At 45.9% G+C, this 14,094-nt stretch overlaps 1 pseudogene; it reads right to left on the bottom strand.

Moving 5' to 3' along the window:
• Positions 1-859: 859 nt before the first annotated feature.
• Positions 860-13,424, bottom strand: LOC149163997 (uncharacterized; annotated as a pseudogene).
• Between the last annotated feature and the right edge of the window lie 670 nt (positions 13,425-14,094).

Below are 14,094 nucleotides of genomic sequence, written 5' to 3'. Positions count from 1 at the left end.
TCACCGCCTTCAGTTAATTTTTGTTGCAACAATTTTAATTGTAGATCGACTTTCTTTGATTCAGGCTGAGTATCAAAGAGGTCTTTAAAAGTTTTCAAGGCAGTCCATGCATCTGTGGCATTCTCTATATGAACATACATTTCATCATTTACAGAAGATTTAATAAGAGCTAAGGCTTTAGCATTCTTGACTTCCCATTTTGCTAGTGCAGTTGCATCTATGGGTTTATTGGGCTTAACATCTACATCACATATTCCCTGCCATAATTCATTGTAAATGAGTGTGCTTTCGATGAGACGATGCCATGTTTTATAAGATTTGGTGCCTTCTAGTTTGTCGGAATCAGAAAACAAATTAATCAACTTAGACATTTTAGCGTTGAAGCGTCGCACCAAGAATTAGAACACAAATGACAAGATAGTCAACTCAACACACCACGCAAAAAACAACACGATCTATCGGGGCTTGGCCTTGACCCTCGAATAGTCGTCAAAACAGGGGAAAATTGACTGAGCTTTGCACTTGGCTCTAGTCAATTTCTCAACTTTTTACAAGGCAACTTTCAAAATTTGACTTTTTACAATGGTGCTTTTGCACAATATGGTAAAAAAGAAATTATCCCCCCTCAAAGTAAAATTACTTTGAGTTATAATCTCTCCGAAAAAAAATTACAACTAAAGTCTCCTTATTACTACAAAATTTACAATCCTTAACATTTACAAATATCCCTTATTACTCCACAAAACATAAACTCCAAAATTAAAAAATCATGAGATTTCTTCAAAATACAATATGCATTATATTACAAAAAAAACTTTATGATCCAAGCTGACAGGCTTCACTCTGGCTTCTTCTGGCTTTACATTGACAGGCTAACAGGCTTCACTCTGGCTTCATAAACAATATTGGCTATAGTATCCCTCTTTATTTGAGTAGCTTCGCCCCTTAAGCTGATATAATATATTTGGGTTGTTTCAGCTCCAAAATTTTCAGGAAAATACAAAGTGAGACTTGCCACACCCTGAAATTGAGAATACTTTGTTTGATATTCAAGTTCTCCTTGAGTGTTTTCTGCCAATTCCCATTCCTGAACTGGTGATATTTCTTGAGCATCTTAAAAATCAATGCCATCCCAATTTATGAACGATTGCATTCTTGAAGGACTCATTCCTCCAGTACCACCAATAACAGAAATACTTTTTATCTTTACATCAGATGTGAATGGTATAAAAACAATTAGCTCTGGATCACCATCATTGCTCTCCAAAAACTCAGATGAATTATCCAAACGTTATTCCCAGCTTTTGAAAATAGACTTTACACTTCCTACCACAGATTCATTTATTGCAGAAACATGGGGCGTGTCAATGTGCTTGTAAAGAGACCATTCGGAGCTGCAGTCGTGGTCAGTGAAGCGGTTATTTGAAATTGTGATCTGTGTAGATCCTCTCACAGTATCAATGCAATCTTTTCCCACTATCTAATGTTCCTCGCTGCAAGACATCAGATAGTCCAAGGCCCTGCAACATGCATACTAGAATAATTTGTGCAAACAAAGGCCCACACGCTGCAGTGCAATTCTTTACTAAACATTATACATCAGTAATACAGTACAAGAGAGGTTGTCGGCTGAACTAAGTTTAAATAACCAGGCAGTCAAAATGGTAGCCCGTTAACCTAGGGCACAAGAACAGTCTTGTATACCAACTTTGGCTTGGCCAACCACAAAATTTATCTCACTCAACCTAAAGAAATATATCTCTTTGACCAACAAAATTTATTTCATTTTAATTCACATCTCGACACTAGGATGGCCTTTTTGACCCACTGTTTCCTGTCCAGCTTACAGAAACAAACATATCTTCAGGAGATTGTATTCCAATTAGTTGTGCTGCGTGCAGAGAAACCAGATGCAACGGACAATGTTCAATAATGGCAGAACCGATGACACCGCCATTGTGGACAACAATACAAGCAGAAACAACAATATCATGGCCGCTTCTGTATCCAGTCACGAGTTTCAGGCCAAACAGTGTTGAAGTGGAGCAGTAACAAAAATTCCAAAAAACAGGGGCAATTTTTGATAATACTAAAAAATGATTTTTAGATTTTAAAAATCTAAAATCAATGATAAAATTTATTTTCTTTTTTAAACAAAAACTGGACAATTTCCATACCAATCATTTGCCAGTCAATTGAATGGAGTTTTCCAGGACTTTGTTGAGCTGGAATATCCTCGTCACTTCCACTGCAGCATTACTGGAGCTCTAATACCAGAATAATGGCAGAAGTGTCCTCAGACACGTAATTTTATTAATCAGAAAAAAACAATTACATAATTGATTTTGCAAGAGCTTACACCCGAACAACCAAACACTCTTGCAATGAGCTATTTATAAGCTCCATGTCCTAACTACCTCTAATTATGGATCACTTATTAAATAACAAGCGTCCATTTACATTAAATGCTATTCAAACCAACTAGCTAACTAATCTCCTAAAATAGAGCCTAAGATACGACACATTTGGAGAGTCACATCTTGTTACAACAATATACTAATTCTAATTGTCTCCATTAAATAATTAATCATTCTAGAATAATAATTATTAATTTAATTTCTTAAATTAATAATTATTTTATTTCAATTTTATAACCTATGATAATAAATTATTTTTGGATCATCTAACATTTCCTTGGCTATTTTGAAATCGCTTCATGCCCATAATACATCCAAACACATGGTTTTGCCTCAGCAATCTATTAGCATGCATTTCTCCTCCGTTTTGCAGCATTTTTTGAAGATTTAAACATCATTTTTGATCAGCCAAGCGCCGATAGCATCCCAAAGGCCACGAAAGCATTTGCAGCAGTTATTCTTGCATTAAATTGGCAGATAAAGGGGCGATTAGACAATTAAAGAGTATCAGAGAGAGAAAGTGGCCTGATTCAGTGTCAAAGTGTATAAGAGGAAGCAGCAAAGAGTATCAGATCAAAATATCAGCAGCCCGAAGCAGCAGAACATTAAAGAGGCCCCCATCAAAGTCAATAAAGCAGCTCAGAGCCATCAAAGCCCACCAGATCATAGTTATGAGCATTAAAGCCACTCTACAGTAGCAAAACCGCCTAGAGGGGCAATTCAAGTGTTTAAAGCCCAGATTTTGCAGAAACAGTGAACCACGCCACATATGAGTGGTGCAGCAAGTCCCAAGGCACAATTATTGTAGAAGTGCCAGCGCATTGCTCAAAAGACCAATATTTATTCATTCTTGATGGCTGTTGCTCCCTGCGCAGCTGTTAGATAGGCATTCTTTCATTTATTTGCAATAAATGTTAGGTTAGAAGCATTCAAATCTCCAGATCTGCTATCAGATCTACTGTTGTAGATATTTTGTAGATATTTTCTCTATTTATACCACCCTCTGGATAGTGTAAAGGGTTGGTTGGTTGTATTTCTCATTCCAGAGTTGCGCTATAAGTTTAAGAACTTCTGTAATCAAAGATTGCTGGAATATTTGCATCTGAACTGGCTGGTTGTGCTTTCAATGGCTGAAGAGCTTGATGTGGAATTCATATGCTTGCTCATGGTTTAATAAGTCTTTCCTTCCTCTGTTTATCAGTTTATATGTATCTGTATCATCTGTATATCATAATCTAAGTTGCAGGAAGAAGGAATAGTTCAGAGCTAGCTTTCATGCCCTCTGTGCTCAGTTCTTGTAACTTTCCTATGTTTTCCTCTGAATTAGTGATAAATATGCATACTTAATTGATCATGTTTAAGCTATTTCTCATTTCTAAATGTTGTTTAGGAATCCTTCATTGCTCCTACATAGTCTTCATTCACTTTCCCTCTTTGGCCAGATGAGAGATCCTTAATTGCCTCTCAACCCCTAACCTCCATTTCATCCTGGTTCCAGCATTTAACATTGTGCCATGTGTAGCTATCCTGCTCTGTATTCCCCTCTTTCTACCAAAGAAAACACACTCTTCCATTCACATTCATTGACTCCATGCCCAATGGTCTAAACTTCTCATCCTTTGCATGCCAACTCTGTCTGAAGCATCAACCATCCCACCAAACTCAAACAAACCCATGTAAATCACATCTAGCCTAAAATCATCCCTTAAACAAAGCTAAATCCTAAAGAGAGAGCCCTCTCTGACTGCTGGTAGGCTAGGACCGCAGTCCAAAGACTGGTTTGTGGTTACCTCAGCCGTATTCCCTTGGGAGTCAAAGGGAACAACCTGAGTGATAACACCAGCAATATGGATAAGAGAAACCACGCAGTGGATGGTCTTACCCTACTCCTAGGCTTCGCGAAATTTTGTCAAAAGTTCCTCGCAGAGGAATTCAGCCCAGTTTAACTGGACCCCCTCCATGCACTGCTCGGCCAGCGTGACCACTCGCGTTGGTACCTCATCAGTGCAGCATTTTCTCATAATTTTACTGGTCAAGACTTGACTTGCTATGCGCACCCCCTTGTCCTTGATGTTGGAGATGGCATAGCCCCTCTTCTTCTTCTCCAACTTATGCTTGTCTCCATGGCTTCTGCAAGAGCCAAATCACTACCTTTTCTAGCTATAGTCTCAGGGTCCTTTCCCTTATAGGGGAGCTGAGAGATATGCTGAATGAGGTTTGCCATGATGGGAATAGGCTCCTCCAACCATAGATACCCATCATACACCAGGCAGAGCAGCTTCCTGATGATGAAAATTGTGATGGGCGCAGGGTGGAAATGTGGTATCCATAACAAGTGCAGCAACTCAGCCTTTTCCATGCCGTACAGCCATTTTTGTGGCTCTAACATTATCACTGCCCCTTCAGTGTTCTACTTCATTAAGTTCCCAGTCTCTAGGTGCAGGAACTTCTCGCTGTCAGTGAGGTCCCAGTCTTCGAATTTCATGGTTGGCATGTGGCCTAGGTGCGTGCCCTCAAATACAATGCCATCAGGGAGGAGCGAGGTCTGGAGTGAGCTTTTCATTTCGTCCAAGTCCTTCGGCACTTTGGTTTTCCATTTCCGCAGAGGGACATACATTAGCATTTTTGCTACAGAGCACAACGGTCTGATATAACAATGTAAACTTTGAAACGGGAACTGATACTGTTACCCGTTTCGTAGAGATAGCTAAAAAGTGACCTGATTTTGAAAATGGGTGATGCAGAACGCACATGTTTCTTCTAGAGCATAGTTTTTGGCACTTTATTTTTTTTTATGTACATCACGTTTTAGAATGGTAGTGACTTTCATGCTGATTTTAAAAAGTGAGCATTCTGCATCACACTGCTTTTTTAAAAGCCCTGTTTTTTGGCTTTAAATTTTTTTAATGTATAAAATGTAAATAATTATTTAGTAAATTTGATAAGTTTTGAAGTGGTCGTTTTCTCCACATTTTCTTGTTTTTTATTATAATTTAAAAAAAAAAAATCGTGAGGTTTTTACTGTTTTGCATTTTTAAATTAGAAGGTCGATATTTAGACTTTTCGATATTCTACATATTTATACATCCTTAATTAATTTTTCAATCGACATGAAATAATTGTTTCTAAAAAACAATATTTTTTAACAATGGACATAAAAATAACCATTTTTAACATAAATATAACTAAAAAACTACACGTTTTGATAATTTTTTGTTAGAATTGACATGTCAAAATCACAATTTTTATACGATAATTTTAACTAAAAATGGTTAAATAATAGCTTTTTCTATGAATTTCATGTCAAAAAAATAATAAAAATCACTTTTTTTTTTCAAAAAATAATGATTAACTTACAAATCAATGCAAAAATCACATATTACCAATATTGAACGTATAACAACCTTAATTGGGTGTTTATTCTTCTCATAAAATGTCAAAGTCAAAACATTGCAAAGATTGATTTACAAGCATAACTTAAATTTAATCAACAATGTCACGTAATCCAAACTCTTCGTCCTCTAGAATTTCATCATTGTCCTCTTCCACAATATTTTCTGTTTCATTTTGCTCATTTTCCTCTTCTAATGGGTCTTTCATGTCTGCGAAACTCCCAATGTATGTCTTTCCAAACATTCCATGTAATGGTGGTTGGGGTTCCTTTGCCTTTTTCGCCACACGTGATTCACTAAAGTCCCCTTTCTTCAACCCAATTTCTTGCATTGCATCTGGAAGAAATTGAAGAGCATTAATTCTTTGCTGAATGAAATTGCATTGTACTGGATCTTTTTCAATTGCAATGCAATTTCTTCCTTTTTGAAGGCAACATGCTAGCGTTGTACCTAATTTTCAAGCACAAAAGAAATAATGAACTAAATTAGTACAATGACATATTAATTAAAAAAATAACATATTGAAATTCAATTCCATATAATAAAACTTACCTGAGCCAGAAAATAAATCCAAAACCCAATCTCCTTCATTTGAACAAATGTCTATAAGATAGTTAATCAATAACTGTAGTTTTTTATAAATGTTAACTATCTCTCCTTTTGCTTCTTTGTCTTCATATGTTAGTTTTCTCACAACAGCATCATAACTCAGTATTTGGCTATGACTCTTTCTGTCTACCCGATTAAAAATCATAGACATATGGCTATCATCTTTTGCCCAACTATCAATATGAATGAACTCACAATCATTTATAAATTGTTGATCTTCATTGTGAAGAAGATTTGACTTTTCCCTGTAACATGAAATAGTAAAAGTTAAATTAACTTGTACATAAATAACTTTTTCAACATTAATCAAATATACATTTTAAACGTCTTACCATGTAAGCTGCATCCTTGAATTTGTTTTCCCCTTGAAGCTTGACAATATCATTGCCAATTGTGTGTCTGAATGAAATGTCACAAATCTCCATAATGGTGATGACGTGACTTCTACAAATCCCGCAACCACTTTACTAAAAGCTTGATAAGTATAAGGGTCACTATCATAGTCAATGTTTGGAATATTGAAACCATGGGGAATATCTGCAATGACTAGGGCATAATCCCTTTTAGGTATGAGTTTAGCAATGTCTTCACAGTCGCCTTGTATTACTTGATATTGAATAGTGTCTAGCCCATTCCAAATGAAATGATTAAGAGTTGGATCAAGTTGAATATCCTTAATACGTTGCTTCCTCAGTCTTTCGATCTTTATCTTTTCGATAAAGGTTTTGAAACTATCTGGCACTCCATTATCATCCTTCCTCATCTGTTATAAAATAAACAAATATATGTGTAAGTTATAAATTAAAAATAGTACAGAGGTGAATAAAAATGAATGTATAAATCAAGATACCTTTTTAAATGCAAGATAAAAAGATTTTAATGTTGATGTAGAACTTGAATCTGGATAGTTGCGTACGACATCATCCCAACTATCTTCATTCAACAATCTAACCATTTGTTCTTGAATTTTCATGTAAACTTTGTGACCGCATAGATAAAGTAACAAAAAGTTAATATAATGATATGTATAACAAATACTACCAAGAACATGTTTTATTTAAAATATAATTATAATCTGGAAATAAATAAAAATATTTCAAGAAACTTACTTTTGAAATTCTTTAGACATTTCCTCCAATGATAATTCCCCTAACCTCACACGAGATAATATTGTTTTGACAATTTTCTCATCTTTCACTCCTTGCATCACCCTCCAAGGTGTGATAGTCATATCGTCTAGAAGATGCTTCATTTCAGGAGCTAATTTACTGTTGCCACATATGAATGGCTTACACTTTTTGACCTTCTGGTTTTTAATGGCAATGTCTTCCCACATGCCAAAAATCTCATCAATCAACCTCCAAATATCTCCAGTTCTAAATGCCAATTGGAAAATGTTATCAACACCTCTGAATAAATAACTATGTTTGTTGCCCTTTCCACCTTTTGAATTGGTTTTCTCTTCAATTTGATATCCTATTTCCATACAACATTCCTTTCGGAACTCTGCAGTAACTTTTGTCCTATCCCCACCATAATTTTCTTCAAATTCACTATGAATAAATCTAACCCTTTGGATGAAAGTCATAGACATCCTATATTCATTATCTGAATTATGATCCCATGCCACTAACTTTGCTTCTGTATCAGATAAACCAGCGTAAATGATACATTTCATTGTTTCAAAACGTGGGTTATTAGGATATTCCTCCATCAATTGTCTTTGAGCTTCTACAGAATGGTTCCCCCCAAGCACATAATAATTGTATTCAAAACATTTTGACTTATCAAATGCTTCTTTGTTGGGAACTTGAAGTGGATCAACAAGAAGCACATAACTAACCACATGAGCATATGGATTGTACCTCATCAATGTCTTCAAGTTGTGAACATGCAGATGATGTGGCTTTCTAACTTGATATTGACATTGTCCTTCACTTGCTTTATAGGTTTGCCTGACATTAAGCTGAAATGTGCGACCACCATCAATTAAGTTTCTCTTTGTCAAATTCTCTCGAATGACTTTTTGTTTTGTTTTGATAATGCCATCTTCTAACTCAGCTCCTGGTGTAATGATTTCTCTGCTTTCTTTTGAAGTTTCACTAGGTTCTTGACTGCTGGTAATGACTGCTTCAAAATCATCAACTCTACTTTTCTTGGTCATAACATTCCCACAAGAGTTATTCTTGGGCTTTGTTACTTTTGGATTTTTATGGCTCTTCTCAGTTCCAATGTCATCTTCAGTAATGACAACATATGTTTCATCGTCAATTTCAACTCCATCGTTCTCAAAAGTAACTTGTTTACCCTTGCTAGATTTATCCACCAGAGACCTTTTTTTCTGATTCTTTGGATGTAGTTTTGTAGCATTATCAATTACTTCATTTTGTCTTTTTTCCATATTTTCTTCTGACACTGAGTAAAAACTGCTGACAACTTTCATGATATCATTCTCAATGAAATGAATGCCTCCCAACCTAATTGAACAACTTTCAACGAAATTCTGCCAAACAAAATATCATATGTCAATAAAAAACAAAGTTAAAAAATATAGTGAGACACTTTAAAAAACGCAAAATACAAATATAAATAATAATACTTACGATGTTTTATGTCATCTCATTTACGATTTGACTACACAACTTTGTAGATACCTCGCTCGTGTCATACAATGAATATGATAGTTGGTATTTAACCCTTTCATGTGACTTGGGAGCTTTTGTAAGTACGTAAACAACTTCAGTGTCCGGTACCGAACACATATCTACGACTCTTCCCATCACCTCAAAAATTCCATTATCATTCGGTATATCGATATATAGATATATATTCACATTTGTGCTTTCTCTTTCCTTCACATACCACATGCTTGATGGAAATTTCACCTCTTTCGAATTCTTCCAGTCTGAAATCATCTTCTTATCACTTGAGGAACTTGCAAGATTTGTAGTCATGAGCTCAGGTGGAGTTCGTTCACCAATGTTTCTTTTAGATGCACCTTTATGAGTCTTTGGTCTAGAAAGATTCACTAAAATTCTCTTTGATGCCATTTTCCTGAAAAATAGAAACACATAAATCAGTAAATAATAAAAACATATTAACTTAAAGTAACAACGAAAACATATCATAAATTTTAATCAACAATCGCCCCACCCACCACCCCTCATAATCCAAAAGGACATGCATTAACATTCCAGTGTAAAAAAGTAAATCATGAATAAAACATTTTGCTGGGGCGCCCTCACTGACCCACCACCCCCCCCCCCGCATGGCATGGGAGCCCTCACCCACCCACCCCCCCCACCCCGGTGGTCCGGGCGCCCCGGCCCAACCCCCACAACCCTCTCCAGCCCGGGCGCCCTCACCCGCACGCCCACCCCAACTCTCTCCCTACCCAACCCACCCAACCGCCTACCCGACCGACCGACCCAGGTGCCCTCACCCACCCCTCTCGACGCCCTCCCTACCTCTCCCCAAACCCGCGTGCCCCGCACCCCCTCACCTGCCCGCTCCAACCCTCCCGGCACCCCACCAATCCGGGTGCCCACGCCCGCCCGCCCGCCCCACCCGCGGGCGCCCTCACTCGCTCGCCCGCCCGCCCTACCCACCCCAGGGCGCCCTCGCCCGCCGCCCGACCCACACCCGGGCACCCTCAACCGTCCGCCCGTCCCACCCCCAAGCACCCTCACCCGCCCACCCGCTCGCCTCACCCACCCTCCGCCCTCCCGCCTCACCCACCCTCCGCCCTCGGCCTCACCCGCCCTCCACCCGCCCGCCTCACCCACCCTCCGCCCCCGGGCGCCCTCACCCGCCTGCCCGACCCACACCCGGGCGTCCTCAACCGCCCGCCCGACCCACACACGGGTGTCCTCACCCGCCCACCCGCCCGCCTCACCCACCCTCCGCCCTCGGCCTCACCTGCCCTCCGCCCGCCCGCCTCACCCACCCTCCGCCCTCCGCCCCCGGGCGCCCTCACCCGCCCGCCCGACCCACACCCGGGCACCCTCAACCGCCCGCCCGACCCCACCCTCGGGCGCCCTCACCCGCCCACCTGCCCGCCCTCCGCCCGCCCGCCTCACCCACCCTCCGCCCTCGGCCTCACCCCCCATCCCTCAGCCCCATGAGCGGGGCTCGTGCAGGCGTACCCGGGCCGCCCGCGCCCTCGCCCGGCAGGCAGGGCGATTCCCGGAATCGCCTTGCCTGCCGGGTGAGGGCGCGGGCAGCCCAGGTGGCGCCTGCACGAGGGCGCCCCCCCTCGTGCAGGCGCCACACGGGCCGCCCGTGTACGAGGGCGTCCAACCTCGTGTAGGCACCACCTGGGCCGCCCGTGCCCTCGCCTGGCAGGCAGGGCGATTCCGGGAACCGCCCTGCCTGTCGGGCGAGGGCATGGGCGGCCCGGGTGGCGCCTGCACGAGGGCTCCCAACCTCGTGAAGGCGCCACCCGGGCCGCCCGCGCCCTCGCCCGGCAGGCAAGGCGATTCCGGGAATCGCCCTGCCTGCCGGGCGAGGGCGCGGGCGGCCCGGGTCGCGCCTACACGAGGGCGCCCCAACTCGTGGAGGCGCCACCCGGGCCGCCCGCGCCCTCGCCCGGCAGGCAGGGCGATTCCCGGAATCGCCCTGCCTACTGGGCGAGTGCGCGGGCGGCCCGGGTGGCACCTGCACGAGGGAGTCCCCCCCTCGTGCAGGCGCCACCAGGGAAGCCCACGCCCTCGCCCGGCAGGCAGGGCGATTCCGGAAATCGCCCTGCCTGCCGGGCGAGGGCACAGGCGGCCCGGGTGGCGCCTGCACGAGGGCGCCCCTCGTGCAGGCGCCACCCGGGCTGCCCACGCCCTCGCCCCGCAGGCAGGGCGATTCCCGGAATCGCCCTGCCTGCCGGGAGAGGGCGCGGGTGGCCCAGGTGGCGCCTACACGAGGGCGCCCCCCCTCGTGCAGGCGCCACCCGTGCCGCCCGCGCCCTCGCCCGGCAGGCAGGGCGATTCTGGGAATTTCCCTGTCTGCCGGGCGAGGGTGCGGGCGACCCGGGTGGCGCCTGCACGAAGGCGCCCCCCCTCGTGTAGGCGCCACCCGGGCCGCCCACGCCCTTGCCCAGCAGGCGAGGCGATTCGTGGAATCGCCCTGCCTGCCGGGCGAGGGCGCGGGCGGCCCGGGTGGCGCCTGCATGAGGGCGACCCCCTCGTACAGGCGCCACCCCGGCCGCCCGCGCCCTCGCCCGGCAGGCAGGGCGATTTTGGGAATTGCCCTGCCTGCCGGGAGAGGGCGCGGGCGGCCGGGGAGGCGCCTGCACCAGGGTGCCCCCCGTCATGCAGGCGCCACCTGGGCCGCCCGCGCCCTCGCCCGGCAGGCAGGGCGATTCCGGGAATCGCCCTGCCTGCCGGGCGAGGGGGCGGGCGACCCGGGTGGCGCCTGCATGAGGGCGCCCCGGCTTGTGCAGGCACCACCCGGGCCGCCCGCGCCCTCGACCGGCAGGCAGGGCGATTCTGGGAATCGCCCTGCTTGCCGGGCGAGGGCGCGTGCGGCTCGGGTGGCACCTGCACGAGCGGGGGCGCCCTCGTGCAGGCGCCACCTGGGCCGGAATTGCCCTGCCTGCCGGGCGAGGGCGCGGGCGGCCCGGGTGGCACCTAAACGAGGGGGGGCGCCCTCGTGCAGGCGCCACCCGGGCAGCCCGCGCCCTCTCCCGGCAGGCAGGGCGATTCCGGGAATTGCCCTGCCTGCCGGGCGAGGGCGCGGGCGGCCCGGGTGGCGCCTGCACGAAGGGGGGCGCCCTCATCCAGGCGCCACCCGGGCCGCCCGCGCCCTCACCCGGCAGGCTGGGTAATTCCGGGAATCGCCCTGCCTGCCGGGCAAGGGCGCGAGCGCCACCCAGAATCGCCCTGCCTGCCGGGCGAGGGCGCGGGCGGCCCCGGTGGTGCCTACACGAGGGGGGGCGCCCTCGTGAAGGCGCCCCCCTCGTGCAGGCGCCACCCGGGCCGCCCCCGCCCTCGCCCGGCAGGAAGGGCGGGGCGCCCTCGTGAAGGCGCCCCCCTCGTGCAGGCGCCACCCGGGCCGCCCGCGCCCTCGCCCGGCCGGCAGGTTTATTCCGGAATCGTCCTGCCTGCCGGCAAGGGCGCGGGCGGCCCGGGTGGCGCCTGCACGAGGGCGCCTATCACGCCCCCAAGCCTACGGTAGTCTTTCAACTGTGTCTGGCGAGGTGCAGCACCACCGTACACTTTCTTTTTTTCAATACTCGTGCACATGGACTACGCCTTAACCGATATAAACATGCTTTAACCGTTATCTTATAACCATATGAAAGCATTAATCTTCATAATTCATCATAAACCATTCTTAACATTTTCATGTGCAATTAAACCGAATAACAATTGCAAACAACCGGGAAGAATGGGAGGGGCAACTCCCGGTAAAGTCTGCCCGAATATATATTATGATAATCTTCAATATTACATCCACAAGTGTGCCTGGCAGAGTCCAAGGCCAACACTTAGCAATATTTACAACAAGGCGTAAGACAGCCTTTTACATACACAATTATGCACCTTTGCCTATGAGCGGGTACCCACACGGGTCACCAAGACACTCATGTAATTCTGCACCAAACCGTGTACCAAAACTCCCTCAACCGAGACCATAAAATCTCCCTTAATCGAGACCATAGAATCTCCCTTAACCGAGACCTTACTCCACATAAACCAAGCTGAAATATGCGAAGTCCTTTTCTCCTTTATGCACATGAGGAATGCGCATCACCTTTGAGACCTTCGCACTTTTCCTTGTCTCTTATGCGAGGATCAGTTGAGCGAAGTTCGATGGATTGAAATGCCTCTCAACGTGCCATATATATATGCCTCAATCGTATGTTTTTAAGAGGGGTTGTACAGACCTTGGCCGACCCCCATATTTGCCACATACGCCCATAACCATACACTTTAACACGTCGACCTCCATTCTCCATCGCCCATACGTCCTCCTTATGTTTTAATGGGGGTGCATTACTCATGGCTGACCCCATTATACATATAAGGCCACGTATAAATGTTAAATTATATTTTATTCCTTTTTATCATTCGCTTATATTTATATGTTACTCCACATATGCGTATAAGCTCCCATATAACATGTGATTACATCCATTAACACATGCGCTCAACACTTAGCCGCATTCCGGCCTAAGTGTTTCGTCGCATATTTCGTCGCATGGCAACCGCAGTCCGCTCGCTGTAATGTCGCACCCGGCTCGCCATTTCGTCGCACGCTGCCCGCCACCGTTTGCTGTTCGTCGCATCCGCCCGTCCGTCGTCTGAACTCGTCGCACGCTGTCGCCCATCGTTCCGTCGTCCGTCGTATGCCGCACCCGAACCTGCCAACTCGCCGGTCGTCCGCTCGCACCTACAGCTCGGTCGCTGTGTATATCCGTCGGCTCACCGTGCACGGGTTGCCCGCCCGTCGTGCACGGGTCGCCCACAGGTCACCCAAGTGTCGAAGGTAGTTTGCCCGCTTGTCGCACTGCCCTTCGTCGTGCCAAAACGCGCCCGTCATCGTGCCAAGAAGCGTCCATCGTCGTGCACGAGGGCGCCCGCCCATCATGCACGCCTGCCCGAGACTCAAGGGCCTTACATTCTCCTCCACCTGAAATCGTTGTCGTCCTCGAGAACATCCCACAATCCATGCTCAGGTCCATG

Source organism: Pinus tabuliformis, chromosome 5_1 (genome assembly GCF_031772625.1).
Source record: "Pinus tabuliformis cultivar Carrire ecotype Pingquan chromosome 5_1, CPIR1, whole genome shotgun sequence".
In the NCBI taxonomy this organism is placed as follows: Eukaryota; Viridiplantae; Streptophyta; class Pinopsida; order Pinales; family Pinaceae; genus Pinus; species Pinus tabuliformis.
The sequence above is the reverse complement of the archived record's forward strand: the minus strand, read 5'-3'. Positions and strand labels throughout refer to the sequence as shown.